Below are 24,955 nucleotides of genomic sequence, written 5' to 3' on the forward strand. Positions count from 1 at the left end.
TTCCCTGTCACTTTCCTTCCTTCCTTCCTTCCTTCCTTCCTTCCTTCCTTCCTTCCTTCCTTCCTTCCTTCCTTCCTTTCTTCCTCTCTCTCTTTCTCTCTCTCTTCCTTCCTTTCTATCAGTAAGTATATTTTTAAAATTTCAAAGTACCAGAAACTCTTTGAAGTTAAACATTAAGAAAATGCTAATTTCGAGCACAGTGAGAAAAATTATCAATAGAACATAATTTTAACATTTTCAACTGTTGATATTCAACAAAAGAATAGTTATTTTAAGATATACTTTGCTGTTATGTCTTCCTTTTCATTTCTGATTTTGTTAATTTGGATACTGTCTCTGTGCCCTCTACTTAGTCTGGCTAACGGTTTATCTATCTTGTTGATTTTCTCAAGGAACCAGCTCCTGGTTTGGTTGATTCTTTCTATAGTTATTTTTGTTTCTATTTGGTTTGATTATTTCCTGCTGTCTACTCCTCTTGGGTGTATTTGCTTCTTTTTGTTCTAGAGCTTTCCTGTGTGCTGTCAAGCTGCTAGTGTAAGCTCTCTTCAGTTTCTTTTTGGAGGCACTTAGAGCTATAAGTTTTCCTCCTACCACTGCTTTCATTGTGCCCCATAAGTTTTGGTACGGTGTGTCTTCATTTTAATTAAATTCTAAAAAGCCTTTAATTTCTTTCTTTATTTCTTCCTTGACCAAGTTATCATTGAGTAGAGTGCTGTTCAGCTTCCATGTGTGTGTGGGATTTCCATTGTTTTTGTTGGAATTTAAGACCAGCCTTAGTCTGTGGTTATCTGATAGGGTGCATGGGATTATTTCAATCTTATTGTATCTGTTGAGGCCTGTTTTGTGGCTAATTATATGGTCAGTTTTGGAGAAAGTACCTTGAGGTGCTGAGAAGAAGGTATGTTCTTCTGCTTTAGGATGAAATGTTCTATAAATATCTGTTAGATCCATTTGGTTCATAACTTCTGTTAGTTTCACTGTGTTTCGGTTTAGTTTCTGTTTCCATGATCTGTCCATTGCTGAGGGTGGGGTGTTGAAGTCTCCCACTATTACTGTGTGGGGTGCAATGTGTGCTTTGAGCTTTAGTAAAGTTTTTGTTTGTTTGTTTGTTTTTGTTTTATGAATGTGGGTGTCCTTGCATTTGGAGCATAGATGTTCAGAATTGAGAGTTCATCTTAGTAGATTTTCCCTTTGACCAATATGAAGTGTCCTTCCTTATCTTTTCTTGATAACTTTGGTTGAGAGTTGATTTTTATTTGATATTAGTGTGTTTCTTGGGACCATTTGCTTGGAAAATTGTTTTCCAACTTTTTACTCTGAGGTAGTGTCTGTCTTTGTCACTGAGGTGGGTCTCCTGTATGCAGCAAAATGCTGGGTCCTGTTTATGTATCCAGTCTGTTAGTGTATGTCTTTTGGGGGGAATTGAGTCCATTGATGTTAAGAGATATTAAGGAAAAGTGATTGTCACCTCCTGTTATTTTGTTGTTAGAGATGGAATTATGTTTATGTGGCTATCTATCTTCTTTTGGGTTTGTTGAAAGATTACTTTTCCAGGGTGTAGTTTCCCTCCTTGTGTTGGTGTTTTCCATCTATTATCCTTTGCAGGGCTGGATTTATGGAAATATATTGTATAAATTTGGTTTTGTCATGGAATATCTCTATGGTAATCGAGAGTTTTGCTGGTTATAGTAGTCTAGGCTGGCATTTGTGTTCTCTTAGGGTCTGTATGACATCTGCTCAGGATCTTCTAGCTTTCATAGTTTCTGGTGAGAAGTCTGGTGTAATTCTGATAGGTCTGCCTTTATATGTTGCTTGACCTTTTCCTCTTACTGCTTTTAATATTCTTTCTTTGTTTAGTGCATTTGGTGTTTTGATGATTATATGATGGGAGGAATTTCTTTTCTGGTCCATTCTATTTGGAGTTCTGTAGGCTTCTTGTATGTTCTTGGGCATCTCTTTCTTTAGGTTAGGGAAATTTTCTTGTATAATTTTGTTGAAGATATTTACTGGCCCTATAAATTGGGAATCTTCTCTCTTGTCTTTACCTGTTGTTCTTAGGTTTGGTCTTCTCATTGCGTCCTGGATTTCCTGGATGTTTTGGGTTAGGAACTTTTTGCTTTTTGCATTTTCTTTGACTGTTGTGTCAATGTTTTCTATAGTATCTTTTGCACCTGAGATTCTCTCTTCTATTTCTTGTATTCGGTTGGTGATGCTTGCATCTATGGCTCCTAATTTCTTTCCTATGTTTTCTAACTCCAAGGTTGTCTCCCTTTGTGATTTCTTTATTGTTTCTAATTCCATTTTTAGATCCTGGATGGTTTTGTTCATTTCCTTTACCGGTTTGATTGTGTTTTCCTGTAATTCTTTAGGGGATTTTTGTTTTTCCTCTTTAAGTGCTTCTACCTGTTTACCTGTGTTCTCCTGTATTTCTTTAAGGGAGTTATTTATGTTCTTCTTAAAGTCCTCTATCACCATCATGAGAAGTCAATTTAGATCTGAATCTTGCTTTTCCAGTGTGATGGTGTAAAAAGTTAAAGTTCAATAAAAGAATATAAATAATTCAATTTTAATGAGTCAGATTGTTTAAATTGTATGTGCATGAGTGCTCTGTCTGCAAACATAGCACTTGATCAAAGAGCAGGCATGGATGCCAGTTAAGCACATGAAAAGATGCACAGCATCCATTAGGAAGGATCAGGTTAGGAAGTGTTCCAAGTACCAGTTACAAATACTGGCAATTCTTTTTATTCTCTGACCCCAAAGAGCAAAATATTTTCAGCCCGGCAAAGCCCTCTCTCAAGTGAAAAAAATCTGGATTTAACATGTCTGACTTAGGCCTGGAGAGGTTAAGAGCACTTGCTGCTCTTGGAGAGAGGACCCAGGTTCAGTTCCCAGGACCCACATGACAGCTTATAACCATCTGTAACTCCAGTTCCAGGGGACCCAATGCAGTGCCCTCTTCTGGCCTCTGTGGGTACCTGTATGTACACTGTGCACATACAGACAAACAAGGAAACACACACATTTTTTTTTAATCTGACTTAATTGCAGGTTACACAATTAGGTAAATCTGATTTAAAATCTGTGAAATCCATTTAATGAACAGGGCTTCTCCATTATTCCTTGTACATCTTAAATGTGGAGAAGGGGACTGAAGAGATAGCTCAGCGGTTAAAAGCACTGTCTACTCCTTTAGAGTCCTGAGTTCAATTCCCTGCAACCACATGGTGGCTCACAACCATCTGTAATGGGATTTGATGCCCTCTTCTGGTGTGTCTGAAGATAGCTACAATCTATTCATATAAATAAAACAATAAATCTGTTTTTAAAAAATGTGGAGAAGGATGACCCTCTGGCCTGCTGGTTGATCTAGCTACCCAATACAGAACCTCAAAGCATACTGTCCAGAGGTGGGGGGTTCTTTTTCTGACTCAGACTAGAAATTCCCTTTCACAAGTAGCCAGACCACAAATCTCTGCTTAGAACTGTAATAGGCTGTGGATCAGCAAGGAGCAGCCAGCCACCTCTGCCCTGGCCCCCTGCTTTGCCTGCACCCCCCCCACCTCTCCAACTTCCACCCCTCCAGCCCCTACACACACACACACACACACACACACACACACACACGCACACGCACACGCACGTGCATGCACACGCGGCAGGCGCGCACACACACACACACACACACACACACACACACTGGTCAATCTCATCTCAGCGTGCATCTCAGGAGATATGCATGTCTTGTGTTCTATCACTGAGACATCTAAAACTACTTTTTATTTTTGACTACAATTTATGGAAGAAGACACAGATGAGTTTCCAGGCTACAAATGAGGATCCTGAGGGAATTTTGATACAAGTTCAGCTTGTCAGACAAGGGCTGTATTCCGGGTGGTGACAGTATTAACACCGTTCAGGTGGATGCCACTTAATACTTCTTGCCCTGGGAAACTAAGAGCAGTCTTTGAAATATGCAGAACATCTAAAACAATGACTATCTTTTTAGTATATCTGGAACTATCTAATCAAATGTATTTAGTGGGAAGTCATTAATTGTTGCGTCCAACTCGACCAGCAAGGAAAACGCAACCACCAGTTCTTCTTAATGCAGTTTACTCAGGCAGCTTCTCTCTTCAACTCCCCCGAGCCTCGGGGTACAAGTGTTTTTATGCACTCGAGCCACAACCACACCTCGACCAATCACCACAGGTCACATCACCTCACCAGGCAGGCTTGCTCAGCCAATCAGGGATTAAGGGCAAGCCATCCACCAAATATGGGCTTGTTTACTGCCTGGCACAGATTTCCGTCCGGGCTGGCCAGGGAGTCCGGAATAACTTCCCACAATTGATTTCTAATTTCTTTTAACAAAGCAACCAAAAAGGTAGCAGTTGACTGACATCCTGGACTCAGTATGTTCTGATTCATTTAAAAGGTCAGGAGGGCTGAGGCAGGAGGATGGTTTAGCCTGAGAGCTCAAGGACAGCCTAGCAGTACAGTACAGACCTTGCCTCAAAAAGGGAGCTGCTTTTGTACCTGGGTCCACAGGGACCTGGAGTAGGATGAACCTCTGGCATCTCCACCCCATTTGGTGTTCTGTCTCCCTGTCTCCATTACTTAGAGTCGGACCCCTGATTGGTTCTGCATAGATTACCTAATCTGTTTACCTAACCTATCTTTGTTCTAATTGACATCTCCAGGGCTTTACTGCCTCTGTCTGTTAACCCAGGCCTAGTCCTGGAAGCGTCTAGCCTCTGTACAATTTAATCTGGGCCTAAAAGATTTTCAGCCCCTGAGACTTGTTACTGAAAGCTCACCCTTTCTACTTCTTACTAAACTCTAGGTGGGCTGGTTCAACTCAGCTGTTCTGGCTCAAACGCCTCTCCAAGCTGACTGATTCAATCTGCCTTCTCTCTCTCAGCCTCTCCTGAATTGCTCTGCTTGGCCTTATACTAACTCTGGCAATAAGTTCTAATCTTCTGGTTCCTTCTCATTCTCTGGCGCATCCTGTCTTCGCCTGTGTCTAGCTTGTTCTCTCGCTGCACCCTGTCTGTAAAACTCCTCCTTCTCCTCTCCCTCTGCACTGCTCCCTCCTATGTTACCTCTCTTTCCTCTGTGCTTCTGAGAGTTGGGCGTATCCTGTTCTCTCAAATCTTTCTCTCGATTTGTCACTTTGTCTGCCACTCAATTAGACATCACTTTCAAACCTGGGTGCTTCCTTCTACAAACTAACTTTACCTTCGCTGTTGGGGATGAAAGGTGTGTACCAAGGACATGTCTATACTCCAGCCAGAGGGATTAAAGGTGTGTGCTAAGGACTGAACCACATCACAACTAGAAACAGGGCTTTTCAGTAAATCACACATCTTGGGGTTCTCAGTGTGATCAAAAATCCTGCAACAAACAGCTCCTAGCATTCCAGGAAGTTATGTCTTTGGGCAAATGGGGCTTGCAGGCTAGAGACATTTCTGCTTTACAGATAAGCACAGTAAGTTGAAACACACCTTAAGCAATCATACATACCTGGCTATAAAACAAATGTTTCTTAAACTGTCCCCTTCCCCATAAAACAGATGACACAAAGCAAATTCAACACCATCTTAGCTGCTGTGTTTGGGTCCATGGTCCTATTGCACCTAGGGTCTGTATTGATATCTGAGGCTGTGTTACCACTAAGGACCATGCAGTTATCCCTGGTCCAAGCTGCCATCTAAGTTCATGTTGATTTCCAGGTACTGTATTGAGCTGGCCCTGCCCCTTGCCTAGGCAGCACAGTAGAGCTGGCCCTGGTGGCAAAGGCATGAGCCAGCCCTGAGTGCATGAACACCAAAGATCTAGCCCTCCCCTCATCTGCCTTGTGGTGGTGGGAGTACAGATAAGAATCCCTCTGCCAAGGTCATGAGAGTGGAAGAGCTGTCCCATCTCTCACCAGATGCAGCACTCAGGAGAGGGGACACATCTCCCCTGGGCAGCACAGTAGAGCTGGCCCTGACCCTACCTATGGCACTTGGGTGAGCTAGCTGGGTCAATGCTGGAGATCTGGCCCTGGGGTGTGGGTGTGAAACACCCGGATGACTGACCAACTCAGCCACTATCCAGGCCCAGATCCAGGGCTTTGAGTTGGCCCATCCAACAACTACAGCATCTATGACCTGCTGGAGTGTGTGAAGGGGCAGCTTCTGTGGTGAGAATTTTGTGTGTGTGTTCTGTTTTTTGTTTGTTTATTTTGTTTCCTTGTGGGAGAAGTTGCAAGGGCAGGGGGTGAGATGTTTTATTGTTTGTTTCATTATTTATTTCTTATTTTTTTTGTTTTCTTTGGGGAGGGAGGTGTAAGGGTAGATATGGAGGGATGGAGAGATGAGTGGGAATCAGATGCATGTTGTAAAATTCACAAAGAATCAATTAAAAAAATCTTAAAAAGAGAGAAATATAAAAAGATAATTCTTTGGTTTCTGTTGAGGTGTGTTTGATTATTTATAGACAGTGACTTCTTGCCATATTCTCACATCACGAAAGGATAGACTGAGTGTTCCTGAATCTTGGGTATATGGACACTAATCCTACCCTTGAGGAAGAAACTGTCACCTTATGCTAGGGATGCAAGGATGCAAGTTGAAGTTGCCAGCCCTCCCGCCTGAGGAATTCCCCCTCAGGACTTACAAGCACCTAGGATATTGGCTTGAATTAAAGAAAAGTATTTCAGATAAGTCTTAATCAATCAAAAGGACAAGATGCACTGAAAGAGACCCAGGGTAGCCATTGGAGAAGAGAGTGAATAAGTGCCTTAGCTACAGTTATACGCATGGTTTTGGTGCCCTTGAAGTGGCCCTTGAGGACAACAATCTATATCGAAGACGGAATTGAAAGTCGTTGGTAGGTACACATATTTCTTTACTGAAGCAGGCATTTTAGTAGCAGTGAGATGCATTTGAGGCTATATCAACAACTAAGATCTACAACTAAGACTTTAAGAAGTGTTTGCATACTCAATTTCTGACAGAAAGTGTTAGGTCTCTGAGGCAGCTTAAAGGGACAGGAGGCAGAAAAGAGAAGGAGCCCTAGCTGCAGCCCTGACTGCGTTTATCCATGCACAGCGAGCTTCCTCGGGGAAGCTGGAGAATCTCCCAGAGGAAAACAGATGGCTGTGACCCTTTGTATGGTTTTTGTTGTTTCGGTCTTAGACATTAGCCATTAGCTGTTCTAAGAGTCACATTTGTAATATTTTTAGAAGTGAAGTATAGTGTAGGTTCGTTTTGTTTTGTTTTGTTTTTGCACAGGCCAACTGCAGTCAACGGTCAAAATTCTTGACTCTGTCAGCAAGTGACATAAACCACTCCAGAGGGTCAGGTTATCTCTATGTGTTTTCTGTCTGTCTCTGTCTCTCTGTCTGTCTCTGGGTCTGTCTGTCTCTCCTTTCTCGGGTGCCCTTAGTCTTTCCCTGTTTTTCTAACCTGTCTCAGAATCTACATAAACTCTATCTGTTAATCCAGCACACTGAATTTTCAACAGGAATTTTGAGAAGACATGGACGTGCAATAACTTCCCCTCCTCCTCTTCCTCTTCTTCCTTCTCTAGCTTTGGACTGAAGCTGGATCCTGGTACAGGCAAGCACCACTTAAGGTTTTTGCACGGAATTTTCTTCAGTCGGGCATACCAGCATCTGCCCATCTCTGTTTGACCTTCAATCTGCAAAGACTCTTAGAACAACAACATCAGCAATCTGTTCTTGGACCACTGCAGTCAAGGGCATAGTTTATACTTCACACGTCACTCTGGTCTCTTAGAGAAGACAATTCATTTCTTATTTGTTTGTTTTGGTTTTTGCGACAGCATCTCTCTACATATCCAGGCTAGTCCCAACTGTTGACTTGGGACCCAGAACAACAGAACTGCACACATGTTTGGGTAATAGTCTTGCAGATCAAGCTTGAAAAAGTTTCTAGGCTGCCTGCCCATTTTCTTTTCCTCTTAAAAAATAGTTCTGATTTTTGTTTTAGTTTTTATGAATTATGCTTGTTTGGGACTGGGCCACTCAAACATTTACAGGGGTATTTAAAACGTCTCGGGGGTTTAGTTATAATAAATTAAAGCTTTTACAAGAACTCATGTAAAATGTTTACACAAACTGTGCATCCATTTCTCTTAAGTAAATTGGGATTGATGGGGCATATAATAAACGTTTTATTAACTTTGCCATAAATGTCAAGACTGTTTTCCAATGTGACTGTGCCATTTTAAATCCTCCGTAGAAACACAAGAATTTCAGCAGCTCTGTTCTCCCTGGAAGTTGACATTATCTTTTCTTTCTTTCTTTCTTTCTTTCTTTCTTTCTTTCTTTCTTTCTTTCTTTCTCTCTCTCTCTCTCTCTTTCTTTCTTTCTCTTTCTTTCTTTCCTTCCCTCTTTCCTTTTTTCTCTTCTTTTTATAAAACCCGTTTTATTATTATTATTATTTTATTTTCTGTGTATGAGTGTTTTGCCTGCATGTATGTTGGTGTGCCATGTGTGTGCCTGGCGTCTACAAGAACTAGAATAGAGTATTGGATCCCCTGTAAGTTAAGTTATAGATGGCTGTAAGCCTCCTTGTGGTGCTGGAAACTGACCCTGGCCCTTTGGAAGAGCAGCAGCCAGTGCTCCTAACCTCTGAGCATCTCTCCATTGCCACTCTTAAATTTTGAGCCATTTAAATAGGTGTGAAATGATACCTCATTGTGATTTGAACTGTAATCCCTCAATGACTAATAATGTTAAGGTCTTTGTTCATTTAACATTTATTTATCTATTTATCTAGCCATCTATTTCTCTCTCTCTCTCTCTCTCTCTCTCTCTCTCTCTCTCTCTCTGTGTGTGTGTGTGTGTGTGTGTGTGTGTGCTCGCTCACGTGTGCAAATGCATACATGCATGAGTGTGTAGGTGCATACACATGGAGGAGGTCAGAGGACATCCTGCAAAAGTCATTTCTCTCCTACCATTTGGGCTCTGGGGATCAAAATCAAGTTGTTAGACTTGGTGACAAGTGCGTGTACCAGCTGTGCCATCTTGCTGGCTCAGCACCTTGCTTTCCTGAGACAAGGTCTTTCAGTGAACCTGGAGCTCACTGCTTTGGGCAGGCAGGCTGGCCATCCAGCTCCTGAGACCCACCTGTCGATGGCCTCCAGGGCTGGGATTTCGAGCTGTGGTATGGCGCAGCTTTTTATCAGCTGAGGACTTGAACTCACCTCTTGATTCACAGCAAATACTCTTGTCCCTGAGGTGTCATCCTAATCCATAGGATTTATATATTATAGATTTAAGTCATTTATTTGACACATGGTTTGCAAATATTTCTCCAGTATTTAGTTATTTTATTCTTTCAAAAAATGTCTCTTAAAGAGTAGACATTCTTATTTATAAGGAAGTCAAACATCACTGTTTTCTTATGGGTCACAACTTTAGTTTCATAGCTCAGGGCCTGTAGCTCCCACATTTACTTTCTGCGTATTGGAGGACTAGCCAGACGTGGCCGACTGTAGCATCCTAACAGTTCTGTTATGCTTTAAGTGCACTGTCTGATTCCTAAACTTCCCTGAGTTGTTTTGTGGGTCAGCATGTGGTCTAGCATGCTAAATGTTTGGCGTCTATGGAAAACATGTGGATCTCACCATCATTGCAAAGTCATCTATAAATAGCAATTATGTCAACTGCTTGGCCCTTGTGTTTAAATCTACAGTCCCCTTATCCCCAGAACATTTTTTTCTCTTAATCATTTGGGTTTTTTTCTTTTAATCGGTTTTAATCATAAATATATTTATCTTACCAGATCCTGTTTTTGTATATTTTGGAGCTGTGTTATTAGATGATTAAACATTTAAAAATTTTATGTCCTTTTGATGAATTGAGCCTGTTATCATTCTGAAATTATTTTTATCCTGGTGAATTTTGCTCTGTAATACACTTAAGTTAATATTACATGTCCACTGTAGCTTTCTCTTGGCTTATCTAATCATAGTATATATTTCCCCAACCTTTTGATTTTAACCTACTCATGACTATATATTCAGATTATGTTTGTTGAGGCAGGATATCATTGGGTCTTACTGTTTCTTAAAGTCCAATCTCAATAATCTCTGTGTCTTTTGGGGATTTTAAAGACATTTATATTTAATGTAATTATTATAATTGAATCATCTTGATGTTTGATTTTTTTCGTTGATATATAAAAATGGAAAAAAGAACAACATGTGTAGGGTCTGGTGCTATTCATGATTTCAGTCATCCACTGGGAGTCCTGGAACATGTTTTTGCTGTAGAAATGTCTCCTATGAGCTGGCTTAGTTTGTTGGAAGGAAGATAGTAAGTAGGCCTGTGAGAGCCTCCAGGCTTCGCCAGTATCACAAGTACGTGTTACACTTTGCCCTGGATCCCCACCAATTCCTCTTGTTTCTAAGCAAAGTGCATGTGCTTCACTCCATAACAAAGAGCCCTGATATCAGTCATATACTCACACTGCCAAGATCAGAAGACCAGAACCCACATGGGTTCCAGCCCACCATTGTGACCTAGCTTATGTCTGAGGTTTCAGCTTGTTGTTACTGACTCTCACTTCACAGTCACCATTTTCCCAATTCTCTGTCTCATGGACTACAGCATTGGAGACAAAGACAGTAACCACATAGGACTTCCTGACCAGCACTCACACTTGCCATTGTATCTACAAGTCCAGGTACACACACACACACACACACACACACACACACACACATGCACACACAGACACAGACACACATACATACATACACACACACACACACATATGTGCACATATACACACATAAATACATACAGAGACACATATATATGCACACATACATATTCATATACACATACATACATGTATATACATACACATATGCACATACAGAGTTATACACACATAAACACACATACGTACACATATACACATGCTCCAACTTTTATTTATATAAAATATGTTATGATTTGTACATGACATTTTATGCACACATTTTATGTTGTTTGTATAGTATTCAGCTATTGGCCCTATTTTGAGAGAAAATTTGTAGGTAGGACCTAGCTGAAGGAAGTAGGTCATTTGAAGGCTATACCTGGTCTTCAATCCCTTCTTCACCCTCTTGACCCACCATCATGATGTTCATCACCACAGGCCCAGAGCCAGCACAGCAAAGGACTACAGACTGAAGTCTCTGAAACCATAAACCCAAATAAAGGTTTATTCTCTTAGATGGATTCAGTCAGATCTTTGTAACAGCAAGCAGAAAAGCAACCAATACAGAAAATCAAGACCAGAGAAGCTGGGGTCATTGCCACAGCTAAACCTGGCCATGTGCTTCAGAAGCCTCTTGGCAGGTTCAGAAGGTTTATGGCAGGAATTTGGAAAAGCAGTCTAGAGAAGTCCTGGAATGTGGTAGGCAAGACTCCTTGGGTGAAGTGGTGGGTGTCAGGAGTGGAAAACTAGAAACCGCATCTCCCCAAATTCTGGCTGTCAGAAAAAAGCTAGCATTCCTCAGGCACTTGTGATGCCAGTTCCCTTCTACCCTTATCATTGGCAGAAGGGATAAATGGCTGTCTGTGGTGCCTGCTGGTCTCCAGGCCCCCTCAGTACCACAAGTACCTGTTCCACACTTCAAAGTCCATGCTGGCCTCTTGGCTCATCTCAGTTCTTTTCACACACACACACACACACACACACACACACACACACACACACCCTCCCCACCTTCTCTTCCCATGAAGCTACTCACTCTCCTTTATCATCCTGCTGTTTCTGCTATGCGCTCTCTCCTGATTTCTTTCCTTTGCCTGCCCTTGGTCCTTCCTATGTCTTCTTTCTCACTCTGACCCTTCTCTGCTCTGTTCCTGTTTCTATCAAGGCCAGGGCCAGTCTGCTGCCCACACTCAGCCTACTACGTTCTCTCTCTGCTCTAGACTTTCTGATGCCTCTGACTGCTTTCTCTCTCTCATATCTACAATAAAGAACCAACCGTACCACAGAGCAATCATGTCATCAGTTCATACAGTAGGTACACAGGAGATCAGGACAGCAACAAGAATGTGGTCAGTGAAGGCAACAAGGCTTGAGAGGTTTCAGCTGGGAGGACATAACCTTAGGACTAGACCATGGCTATTTATGTACATAGCCAAGAAAAGAAACCACCTGCGGTTTATTTGTGTCCTGGGACTTTGTGTAGGGCTGAATTTAAAGTCAGTGAACTAATTAACTTAGAGGAAATTTTGAAACAGCATAGTTTGTATAGTTAATGCAGAATGCTTTTAGCAAGGTTTACAGTGAGAATTTGGAACAAGTGGAAAGTTTTGAAAATTATGTAATTTGGCTAGAAATCAGAAGTGTTTTTAATGTTTTGGACAAGAAGAATCTGCCTATAAAAATAATTAGTATTATTAAAACAGAAATAAGTTACTTTGGTACAACAAGAAAAATGTTTTATGTACATCTCAAGAATTGGTCAGACCCAACCCATCACAGGCTACGAGGACATAAAAAAGTAAAAATCATTTGAAGGACTTTTTTTGAGACGAGACCCTGTACAGAATGGCATTTCTGTCACTGAGATTTCTGTTACTGTAACAATACACCTGATACAATTAACTTAAGAGGAGGAAAGGTGAGACCAGAGTGCCAGCTCAGCAGGTAAGGGCACTTACTGGACTGCTTTTGCAGAGGACTTGAGGTCAATTTCAGACACCCACATGACACCTCACAACTGTCTCTACTCCAGTTTCCTCTTCTGACTTCCTCAGGGATCAGGCACATAAGTGCTACACAGGCATCCATGCAGACAGAATATAAAATACAAAATAAGGCAAAAGAGGGAAAGTTCGTGTGCAGTGATCGTCAGGGATTTCATGTTAATGTGACTTCTTGCTTTGGTCCCTGTCTGTGACATGGCTGCACAGACTGGCTGGGAGGGGTGCTCATACAAGCTCATTCATCCTCTGTGATAGCCAAGAAGCAAAAGAGGGGTGTGGGTGGGGTCCCACTACGTCCTTAAGCACCAGGACCCAATGGAACAAAGCTACTCCGAGGGAGACTCTCACAAGTGCAAGGCCCTCACTCCCAGATTCTGCACTGCCAAAGCTTCCCATTGGACCCCACTTTGTAAAGCGTTCATTACCTTTTAATATGCCCCTTGCTGGGGACAAGCCTTTTACCCACAGGCCTTTGGGGGAACCTTTCAGATCCAAGCTATAGCAGTAGTCAACTGTTGCTCCTGTGTCCAAGAAAGGCATGTTTACACATTCCTTTCCAGCCCTGGCCACACCTACTTCAGCCTGATGTGCCTTCCAGGGCAGCACAGGCTCCCGGTTTGGCAGGAATGAGATCGCCCGAAGGTCTGGAGCAGGAATGTGAGCTCAGGGGCTGGGTTGGTTCCAGAAGAGGCTTTGGGGTGGGCCAACTGCCCTGTGTATCCAACAAGGGTCAGAGGCAGTTTGATCCTCTTACATTCTCAACAGATTGTTGAGCCTTCCAAAAACAGAATGTCCCCAGGACGGTGCAGCTGCTCCCAAAGTAGAAGTCTATGTTCCCTTGCGGGTGTAAACAATACAACCCTTCTGGTGTGTGTGAAATTCCTGTGCCCAGGGTAGAGGATTGTGTGATCCAAGGTGTAGCCTCTGTGGGTTCTTGAGTCATTCTGTAGCTTAGAACAGCACTAATGCTGTCATAGACCAGAGTCGGGCATTGTGAAGGTCAGAGTGATTCTGTTGATGTTAAAGTGGGGTTGGGAATTGGATTTGTGATCCTGTGAAAAGATCTAGAGTATTCGATGCCGTGAGATGACTGAGCCCATGAAGGGGCTTCACACCAAGTCTCATAGTCTAAGTGATTCCTGGGTCCTGCATGGGAAATTTGAGAACTGACTCCCAAAAGTTGTTCCTCAACTTCCACACCCACACTGTGTCACGAGTACTATGCACAAGTGCACACACACACACTTGTACACACACACAGAGCACAAGATAATTAAATAAAAAAATTTTTAATGCAATACAAAATTTAAAGACCTCCTGAGTCTTATATTAAGATTTTACTAGGAATGGAATAGAGGACCACCTGCATTTAGCATTGGGATTGAAAATGGCCAAGGAGATAGACAACATGGAAGGTTAGTTTTTAACTTCTTTAAAAAATTTGTTTTTTTACTTAAAAGAATCTTTTAAATATTTGTTTTTGTTTTTTATTGATGTGTGCATATGTGTGTGGGTGTCCTTGGAAGCCAGAAGAGGCTATCAGATTCCCTGGAGCTAGACCTACAGGCAGTTGAGAGCTTCCTGACGTGAGTCCTGGGAGTCAAACTCAGGCCCTCTGGAAAAGCAGCCAGGGCTCTTAAATTCCCAAGCCATCTCTCTGGGCCCCTTTTAACTTCTGTTTGGCAGATCAGAGCCAGGAAGAACATGGTGAGAATTTGAGCTGAGACAGGTTTAGGCTTGTGCAATTTTGTTGTTGTTTTGTTTGTTTTTTCTGGTTTAGGTGGGAACTTTTGGCTGTTTTCTGGGTCCTCTATGCTTGATGGTTATGAGAGTCTCTATAGTTGTCAATAGAACAGAGAGCCACTCAACTGCCCCAAGCAGGGAGAACATCACAGTTATCAGTCAAACTGATATCGGTCAAACTTATTTGGCCTCATGAACAGATTTGGTTGATGCCAGCATAGAGTACACTGGGGGTTTTAAGGTACATAACTGGATGAAGAGGGTAGTGAGGTTGCTGCCTGACTGGAGAGTCACGAGAACAAGCCACAGTCAAGTTGCTGAGACCAGGCCACACATAAGAATCTGAGCTTATCCTGATAAAGGATGAGAAATGGAATAAAACTTACAACCCAGGCTCAGCAGGGGGAGGGAGGCACCAGGTCAGAAGAGGCCTAGAGGTTTAGTGTAGGAGAGAGGCTTGGAGTGCATTTGTGTCTGTGGGTCTACACAATGGGCTGAGGCACAATGAGTACAAATGAATCTTTGTGTCTGCATGAACGTCTTGTCTATGTCTGCTCCTACATGCCTATGTGGGGAGTTCACGGGTCTGTACAGGTATGTTTTCAACACATGATTTTGTGTTCCCTGAATTTGTTTCTGACTGGCCTGGTTAACTTTGACATACTCATGTGACTGGGTGTGTTTCGCTATGAGTTGGCTTCAGCTCTTCCTTTTGCCCTCCCTGTTTCCACCTGACATGCCCCAGCTGCCAGCAGGATTTACCGCAAACAATGGCTTCCCTTCCCGCTGTCTGGATTCCCACGGGTCAGGCTGCCTGCCCAGGCCCCTGGCCCTGTAGCTTCTGAAGCAGGCTTGACCTTGGAAGTGCTACACTCTGGAAATCCCCAGTGTGGATGGTTCTTCTGTCGGAGGACTGACCCAAGTTATGTGGAGTGGGAAAGCGGGCGGGCCGGCCACAGCATCCAGCCCTTCCAAAACAAGACCTCTCCTGACTCCTTCCCAGGTCCCTTCCTTGCCCCAAGCTCTCTTCCCAACATGTGGTGAGAATTCCATTCTTATTATCTCTGGCCATGGGAACGAGCTGCCTTCTGAATCCAATCAGACCTGCTGTGGAGTTGGTCTGCTGTGCCTACACTGTCCCGATCCTTGTGTTCCCACCGATTTTCAACTGTCCCCCCTTCCTCTCAATGCTTTCCACCCCTCCTCCTTTTTCTTTTTCTCCTCCTCCACTTCTTCTTTCTCCTTTATCTAGTTTGATTTCTGTTACTGTGAATAAAAGCAACAGACCACAAGCAAGACCAAAAGCAACTTGGGGAAGAAAGGACTTATTTTAGCCTAAAGTTTATAGTCCTTCATTGAGGAAAATCAAGGCAAAACTCAAGACAAGACCTTGAAGCAGAAACTAATGGGAGAATGCTAGTGTACTCTTCTGGCTAGCCTAACTACTGTTCTCATACAACACAGGCCCACCTACCTGGGGATGGTACCACCTACAGTGGGCTAGATCCTCTTACACCAATTAACCAATCAAGGAAATGCCCACCAATGTGCCCACAGGCCATCCTGATGGCAACAGTTCCTCAGTAGATGTTCTTTCTTCCCAGGTGAGTCATTGTCTGAGGCCGGCCTTCAGCTCACAATCTCCTTCCTCAGCCTCGTGAACACTGGGATCACAGATATCTACCACCACGCTCACTCACCACACTTCCTTCTTCTCTCTGCAATGGACACAGAAATCATCCTTGTCCTTCCTTCCATGAGACTCCTGGCCTACGCCATGGGCTGACAGTTCCAAGCAGAGCATTGGGCCTCGGTAGGCTGGGAATCAGAGACTCAGCCACCTCTCTGTGATGTAGTGTGCTATCACGTGACTTACGCCAGTGCACATCCTGAGGCATCCGCCCTGCCTATCTGACTTGCAACGAGCAGGCACAAAAGCGAGACAGCTGTAGGCTCTATTCTCTACAGCCCAGCACCTAACAGGCATGATATAAAGAGCTTACCCTCCTCCATCTACCTATGTTCAGTTGCCAGAAGTTTCTTCCACACAATTTTGAAGTGCTCTTCTAGAGGGCCCGGAGGAAGAGCTCCTGAAAGGTCTGGGTCATGTACAGCAGCACGCCATGCTAGGAGTGAACTCCAGAGTCTAACCAAATGTTGATGTAGAGTAGTTAGAGTAGTTGGTGAATTACTCTTGAAAACTCCGTCTCTCTGTCTCTGTCTCTGTCTCTATCTCTGTCTCTCTCTCTGTCTCTGTCTCTGTCTCTCTCTCTCTCTCTCTCTCTCTCTCTCTCTCTGTGCATGTGTCCATGTCGCTCGGCCACCTTCATGTGTGTGAGTGGGAGGCCCTGTGTAGCTGTGGAGGTTTGAGGACCACCTGAGGCTGAGGGCCTCACCTTGCACCCAGTCTGAGGCACTTTCTTTTGTTCTCTATAGCACATGCTAAGCTTGATGACCCGAGGCGTCCAGAGATTCTCCTGACTCTGCCTCCCATCTTGCTGCAGGCACGCTGGGATTACAGATGTGTGCTACTCTGCCTGGCTTTAGGTGGGTTCTGAGGATTCAAACTCAAGCCCTCATCCTTGCGCACCAAGTCCTTTAGTGACTGAGCCATCTCCCTGAATTCTTGAATTTGTGCTTTCGTGAGGCTTTTGCTTCTTCAGAGTTTCCCTCCCTTAAGTCTGAGGGAAGGGAATGGATGGGGCTGTGCTGGGATTGTGGGAAGGGATGGGGAGGCTCCATCCTCCATCGGCATCCTGCTGAATCATAGTCTTGGCCTCTGTCTTCTAGCTCACTTCTCTGCTGAGAACTCAGGATCCCGAAAGTCTCTGTTGCAGTTCATCTCCCCAGCCCTTTGCTGTGGGAGGTGGGTCAGCAGCATGAGCCCATGATGGATTGTGTCAGGGGGAGCCTGTGGGGAGCTGTCGGAAGGACCTGCTCCACCCTAAACCAGGATGTGTGCACAGTAACCCACCTTCCTACCTTGGGCCACCATGACATTTGAGTCAATTCCCTTTATTACTCCCTGGCCCCGGACTCCTCCAGCTGTGGGTCTCTGCCCAGCTCCCACCAGTCAGAGAGGATGTGCCTGTCACAAGACCTCCTTTTATCTTTGGGACACTTCAGGAAAACACTCGGAGCCTGGGCCTGTGTCTCTAGGACCAGCTATGGTCTGGGCTTCTAGTCTTCAGGCACAGGCCCATTCCCGTAAGCAGCCATACTTCTTGAATGCCCTGCTAGAAGTAGGCGCATGATACTGTACACTATGGAGTCCTGTCTTATGAGCAAGTCCTCTATTACTGCTTCTTGGTTTGACCAGATTGGTTAATGTTTTCTTAGAAACCCTGAATGTCCATGTTTCTCGTTCCAAATTGTAAAGAATTTCAAGGACCCTTACTTCAGATCTTGCTGTGCTATGGCAGACTGGAAGGAGGACACATCTGAGAGATAGAAGGTACCCAATTATATCCCATAATCAGCCTCCAAACGCAGACACTATTGCATATGCCAGCAAGATTTTGCTGTCAGGACCCTGATATAGCTGTCTCTTGTGAGGCTATTGCCAGTGCCTGGCAAAAACAAAAGTGGATGCTCACAGCCATCTATTGGATGGATCACAGGGCCCCCAATGGAGGAGCTAGTGAAGGTACCCAAGGAGCTGAAGGGGTCTGCAACCCTATAGGTGGAACAACAATATGAACTAACCAATACCCCTGGAGCTCATGTCTCTCTCTAGCTGCATATGTAGCAGAAGATGACCTAGTCAGTCATCATTGGGAAGAGAGGCCCCTTGGTCTTGCGAAGATTATATGCCCCAGTACAGGGGAATGCCAGGGCCAGGAAGCAGGAGTGTGTGGGTTGGGGAGCAGGAGGGGGAGGGTATAGAGGACTTTTGGGTTAGCATTTGAAATGTAAATGAAGAAAATATCTAATAAAAACTGTTTAAATAAATAATAAATAAATAAATATAAATAAATAAATGGTATCTGTCCAAAAAAAGATATCCAATTAGAGGTCCCTGATATCTGCTCACCCATCCACCATCTTTCTGATGCCTAGTGATTAAGTCTCATCTACTCTGTATCTGTTGCTTTTCTCATTGTTGTGACAAATTACCTCATAGGACCAGCTGAAGGATTTCTTTTGGCTTATGGTTTCAGGGAGTTTCTGGTCAGCCCAGCAGGGAAGGCATGGTGGGAGGAGCTTGTGGGGATCAATCCACACTTGGAAGCACAGAGCTGTGCATGCAACAGGAGTGATTGTGACCTTCAGAACTCTGATTGTAGTGATCTGCTTCTTCCAGCCAGCCTCACCTCTTAACGAGGCGGTTTTCAACCTGTGGGTCCTGACCCCTTGGGGGTCGGGTGGAACGACCCTTTACAAGGATTGCTTAAGACCATTGAGAAACAGATATTTACATTATGGTTCATAGCAATAGCAGAATTGCAGTTATGAAGTAGCAACGAAAATAATTTTATGGTTGTAGGTCACCACAACATGAGGAACTGTATTAAAGGGTCAGGGTTGAAGCACTAGGACGGTTGAGAGCCACTGTCCTAATGCCTCTAGAGTCTTCAGAACAGTGCCAGAAACTGAGGACTGGGCTCTAGGACACAAGCCTGTATGGGACACCCTGGATTCAAGCCATCAGACACTGCCTTCTATCCTCAGCCCTTTCTGAATGTTAGGTTAACACTTGGACTTTCGAGCAGGCTCCACACGATCAAAGCTCTCCCTGTGTCCCAAGAGCACCTGCCTCACGTGCATGACCAGTGACCGCCTCTGCATTGTTATGCCCGCATTATGTCCTTCTGTGCTCCATAACACTGCTAACAACTTCGTACGTGCTGCCTGATGCATTAGTGTTCTCTAGAACAACAAAACTGATAGTGTGGGAGAGGGATGGGTACGTGTGAGTGTGTCTGGGTTGTGTATCCCAGAATCTCTGTGTACCTCCAGTTTTCCAACTTCGTGGTTCTCTTCCCTGCTGTCACCCTGTCTGTATCTTTGATTGGTCCTCACTTCTTTGTGAGAGAAACGTCTCATCTTTAATGTTACCATTTTGCTACCACCGACAAGACGTTTGTGCTCTTAGTCAAGACCAGTCTCTTGAATTGGACACACCATCACTACCAGCTTTGTATTACTATGAAAAAAGAAAATACCCATGGTGATGATAAAGGGAAAAGGCTTCCTTATTGACTCACGGCTTCAGAAATTTTATTTACTTATTTCAGGTGTGTTGATATTTTGCCTGGACATATCTCTGTCTGTGTGAGGGTATCAGATTCACTGGAACCAGAGCTACTGACAGTTGGGAACTGCGATGTGAGTGTATGGTAACTGAACCAGAGTCTTTTGAAAAAGCTCCCCCCACCCCCAGTGCTCTTAACTGCTGAGCCATCTCTCCATCCCCCGTTTCAGAGAGTTTAGATCATGATCAGTGAGCTTGGCTGTGTTAGGTGATGAGGCAGCTTATCATTGTCAGCTGCATAGGGTCAAGAAAAACTGCTCATCTCAGAATGGCCAGGAACAAAGGGGAGCAGTGTCCTGTATCCCCGTCACATGTGTGCAGCCAGCAACCTCACCTGCTGCTAAGCCCTCCCCAGCTGCATCTCTCCGACAGGGACACTAATTACTTGTCTCTTTGGTGTGTCAGTTGGGGCAGGCTTACAGTTCAGAGATTCAGTCCGTTATCACGGTGGAAAGCATGGCAGCATCCAGGCAGACATGGTGCTGGAGAAGGAGCTGAGAGTTCTACATCTTGATGCAAAGGCAGCCAGAAGGAGACTACCATCTGCATTGTGCAGAGGCTGAGCATAGGAGACCTCAAAGTTCCACCTACACAGTGACACACTTCCTCCAACAAGGCCACACCTCCTAATAATGCCATTTCCTATGGTCAAGCATTCAAACCACCACAATAGTCAAAATACTAATTTAGTTACTAAGGCAAGTGAAGGAGAGAAACTGAATTCCAAGGACAGTCAGCAAATTGGAGAGGGGATAGCTGAGAATTATTAATATTGGAGCCAGAGAAGTGGGCTGAGAATTGTCTTTATTAATATTTTAACAATTAATTATATTAACAATTGAGGTTTTGGATATACACGTAGACTCGCACGCGCGCGCACACACACACACACACACACACACACACACACACACACACACACACACTGTGGTGGTTTGAATAGGTATAGCCCCCATAGACTCATGAGTTTGAATATACTTGCCCATAGGGACTACAGTGGCACTATTAGGTGGTGTGGCCTTGTTGGAGGAAGTGTCTCTCTGCTAGGGTGGTCTTTGAGGTCTTCTATGCTCAAGTTACACCCAGTTTCTCCTTGCTGCCTGTGGATCAAGACGTAAAACTCTCTGCTCAGTCTCCAGCATCATGTCTGCCTGCACACTAGTGTGCTTTCTGCCACAACAGTCGACTGAACCTCTGAAACTGTAAGCAGCCCCGGTTAAATGTTTTCCTTTATAAGGCTTTCATGGTGTCTTCATAGCAATAATACCTAACTAAGACAACCACCCCAAAAGAAACTGGGGCTTAGACATGCTAACTTGTCAGAGCTGAGGATTGTTTTCTACATTCCATCTGTGTAACTTTGACCTTAATGTGTCTCTTTCCCCCAAGGGGTCAGACATTTGACCTAAAAATTGTCAAAAATAGATAGATAAATAAATAACAAAATACTCAAAGACTATTGAAATGTTGTATACACACACATACACACACACACACACACACACACACACACACACACACACACTTTTATTCATGTTTGTCATCTTTGTTAAAGTCACTCTCTGGCCACTTGAGTTAAAATTTCTCTCCAACTCAAATCTTTGACTTTATAACACAAGCATAGCCTTGAGCTCCATTGTTGTGCCAAGGCTTTCCTACGAAGTTTACGTTTCTTCTATTCTCCTCGGGGACATGTATGCTTGTCCCATCCTGAGTAATTAGCAGAGAAAAACCAGTCTTCTATCCTCAAAGGTTCAAGAAAAATTGGGGATAACATGGAGATCTTTGTGTCCAGGGCCACCAAAGCTGCCTTTGATGATGAACCACCCACTCACTGATAGGGATGGGATGGAAACAGGCCTCCAGACCTTAGCACAACTGACTCCATGATATAAGCACCATTCAGGATTTAATACTCAGCAAGTAGACAGCACCACCTGCCAAAATTGAAACAAAGACCTACTCCATCAAAATGAATAATTCAGGAAAAGTCTCTAAATGTCCTAACCTTGTCTTTTGGCTTCTATAGTTCTGCTTCTAGGTAAGTGTTCCTGTTGTCTGAAGAATGTCAATCCAGAATGCAGTTTTTGTGCTTAAAATCTCACCCAAGAAAGGCTCCGGCTACACTGGGGTCCTGAATACCCGGTGTAGTTGTTGGCCGGCTAATAAAGACTTTCTATTGGCTTAAACCCATGCAGACAAGGCACAGTTTGGATCTTATCGTTTTTAGACTCTGTTTACAGTCTCCCTCAGCTTGCCTTTCAACCTGTTTGTTTTCTCCATTTCCTTACAAGAATTTCAGAAAAACTGAACAAAACATTTTCATTAGTAATAAACAGATGTCCCTGAAATGCCCAGTAATCAGACTATGCCGGGGCCTAGCAAACACAGAAGTGGATGCTCACAGTCAGCTATTGGATGGGTCACACGGCCCCCAATGGAGGAGCTAGAGAAAGTACCCAAGGAGCTAAAGGGAACTGCAACCCTATATGTGGAACAACAATATGAACTAACCAGTACCCCAGAGCTCTTGTCTCTAGCTGCATATGTATCAAAAGATGGCCTAGTTAGCCATCACTGGAAAGAGAGGCCCTTTGGACTTGCAAACTTTATATGCCCCAGTACAGGGGAACGCCAGGGCCAAAAAGGGGGAGTGGGTGGGTAGGGGATTGGGGGGGTGGGTATGGGGGACTTTGGGGATAGCATTGGAAATGTAAACGAGGAAAATACCTAATAAAAAAAATAATTGCAAAAAAAAAAAAGAGAAAAAGAAAGAAATGCCCAGTAATCAATACTGCCAGGGGAAAAAAAAGGACAGATGTTTGGTCTCTGTCTAAACTGAAGACATGACAGCCCCATGGTATGGGTTAGGAGGGCTTTACTGTAGATACGAGAGAGGGAACAGCCAGAGGCATCAGGAAAGTCTAAAGCAGAGGCAGGAGCTAGTAGACTGAACATGGCAGGAGCAGAGCAGATAAATAAAGGAGAGAAAGGCAAGGTGTGTGGGGGAGAGAGAGAGCATAAAAGAGCATAGCGGAAATAGAAGAGGTGTAAGACTGAGTAGCTGGGGAGGGAAACCCGTGAGCTGGGGAGGCTTAGGGTAGGGGAGGAACGGAGAAGAGCTGGCAGGCCAGCAGGACTCTGAAGTGTGCAACAAGTCCTTACGATACTCAGGGAGACTGGAGGCCAGCATGCACTCTGGTGCTAACAGGCACCACAGACAGCCATTTGTCCCGTCTGCCACAGGGGAGTGGCTCACTTTGGTAGAGGAGAACTGACTTCACAAGTTCCCAAGGAATGCTGGCTTTTGTCTAACTTGGGGAAATGGTGTTTCCTTTGGACTGCACAATCTGGTTGTAGACTTATATGTTATTAAACTCCAGGTCTTGTGGCCATTGAGTAGATGGGACCCTTTCAAAAGACCCTAAACATCTTTTGAAATCTAGGTGGAGGGCTGTGATGCTTTCTAAAATGCAGTGGAGCATAATGAGGAAACAGATGGTGTGCTGAATAGTTTTATGTTAACACAAGCTAAAGTCGTCTGAGAGAAGGGGTCTTCCATAAAGAAATGTCTCCAATAAGATTGGGTTGTAGGCAAATCTCTAGGGCATTTCTAATTAGAAATTGATGGGGAGGGCCCAGTCCATCGTGAGTGGTGTCATTCCTGGGCTGGTGGTCCTGGGTTCTATGAGAAAGCAGGCTGAGTGAGCCAGAGGGAGCAAGCAAGCGAGCAGAACCCCTCCATGGCCTCTGCCTCAGCTCCTGCCTCCAGGCTCCTGCCCTATTTGAGTTCCTGTCCTGGCTTCCTTCCATGATGAATATGATGTGGAAGTATAAGGTAAATAAATCCTTTCCTCCCCAACCTGGTTTTGGTCACGGTTTCATCACCACACCAGACAGGAGTAAAGCTAAGGCCCAATGAAATGATACTTTAAAAAAAAATAAAAAGGAACTTTGAGAGTAGCCTCTGGGATCTGACTGCTGTCCTGTGCTCCCAAGACAGCATCTTAAGGCCATCAGCAAGACAACTTTGAGGCTGCCTCTGTGTGTGACCCTGGCTTTGACAACTGTTTCCAGCACCATTGCTGAGCACCTGCAGGCCTGCCTGTGAGCATACACTAGCATCTGGCCGAAACCTTCTGGAGTCTCCATAAGTGCCATCCTTCTGCCCCGTCACAGCTGGAGAACTGCATGGCAGACATGGGTTAAGTCACCAAGCTCCCAGAACAACCTAACTAGAGCAAAGTCCCCATCAGAACCATGCAGCAGGTTATCTGCCCAGCTGTTCCCCACTTGGTGAGGTGCCTGTGTAACCTTTATAGGAGCCTGGTGTTGAAGGAATGTTTGTGTGGATAAACTGAACATAGTCGAAAGGCAAATCTTGTGTGGACATCCTAATTGCTGACTGCCTCACAGCATACCAGCTGGGCCCTCTACAGGATCTGATGCCCTTTTCTGGCCTTTGTGGGCCCATGTACACATGTAGTGTACAGACATCTATACTGGGACTATCTAGGACCTTTGAGCAATATGATGACACAGAGAGTTAGTATTTTAAAGCTTAGGCCTCTCAGCTTGGGCAGTCTCCCAGCTACTCTAATCGGACTTATGCTGGCATTCCACCCATTCCTCCCTGCCATATGGCCAGCTTTACCCCTTTGCTCTGCTCTGGTCTATCCATTCACCTCCATGTCCTCTGGTTGCGTCTCCCACGTCTCAATTATTTTCCGAGCATCCTTCTCTGTCTGCCTTCCACTTCCTGACTAGCTATTGGCCCTCAGATCTTTATTGCAGCGAATCAGATACAATTCTAGATTGCTTTAGGCAGGTGAGGAAGAACAAATATTTACAAAATATGAGGCTGGAGATGGACCATAGAAATACAGTCCCAATTTCCTGCCAGTATTTAGCTCTCTGACAGTACAGAGACATGCCTTCACACAGTGTATCCCAACAGACAGACAAGAAAAATATCCATATGCATAAAATTGAATAAAATTGAGAGCTGGAGAGATGGCTCAACCATTAGAACTACCAGCTGCTCTTCCAGAGGTCCTGAGTTTAATTTCCAGCACCTACATGGCAGTTCACAACTGTCTATAACTGTAGTCCTATGATGCCCTCTTCTGGTATGCATACATCATTTTAAAAATTAAATTAAAATGAAAACGTATTTGGAGAGTAAGGGTGCTAGAAGAGAGGGTCCATTAAAAGCCGGGCGGTGGTGGCAC

At 44.1% G+C, this 24,955-nt stretch overlaps 1 long non-coding RNA gene across 1 annotated transcript in view; it reads left to right on the forward strand.

Moving 5' to 3' along the window:
- The window catches only part of 4930578G10Rik (RIKEN cDNA 4930578G10 gene), a 201,517-nt gene that overhangs the window by 151,872 nt on the left and 24,690 nt on the right, over positions 1 to 24,955 (forward strand). The window lies entirely within an intron of this gene.

Source organism: Mus musculus, chromosome 4, assembly GCF_000001635.26.
Source record: "Mus musculus strain C57BL/6J chromosome 4, GRCm38.p6 C57BL/6J".
In the NCBI taxonomy this organism is placed as follows: domain Eukaryota; kingdom Metazoa; phylum Chordata; class Mammalia; order Rodentia; family Muridae; genus Mus; species Mus musculus.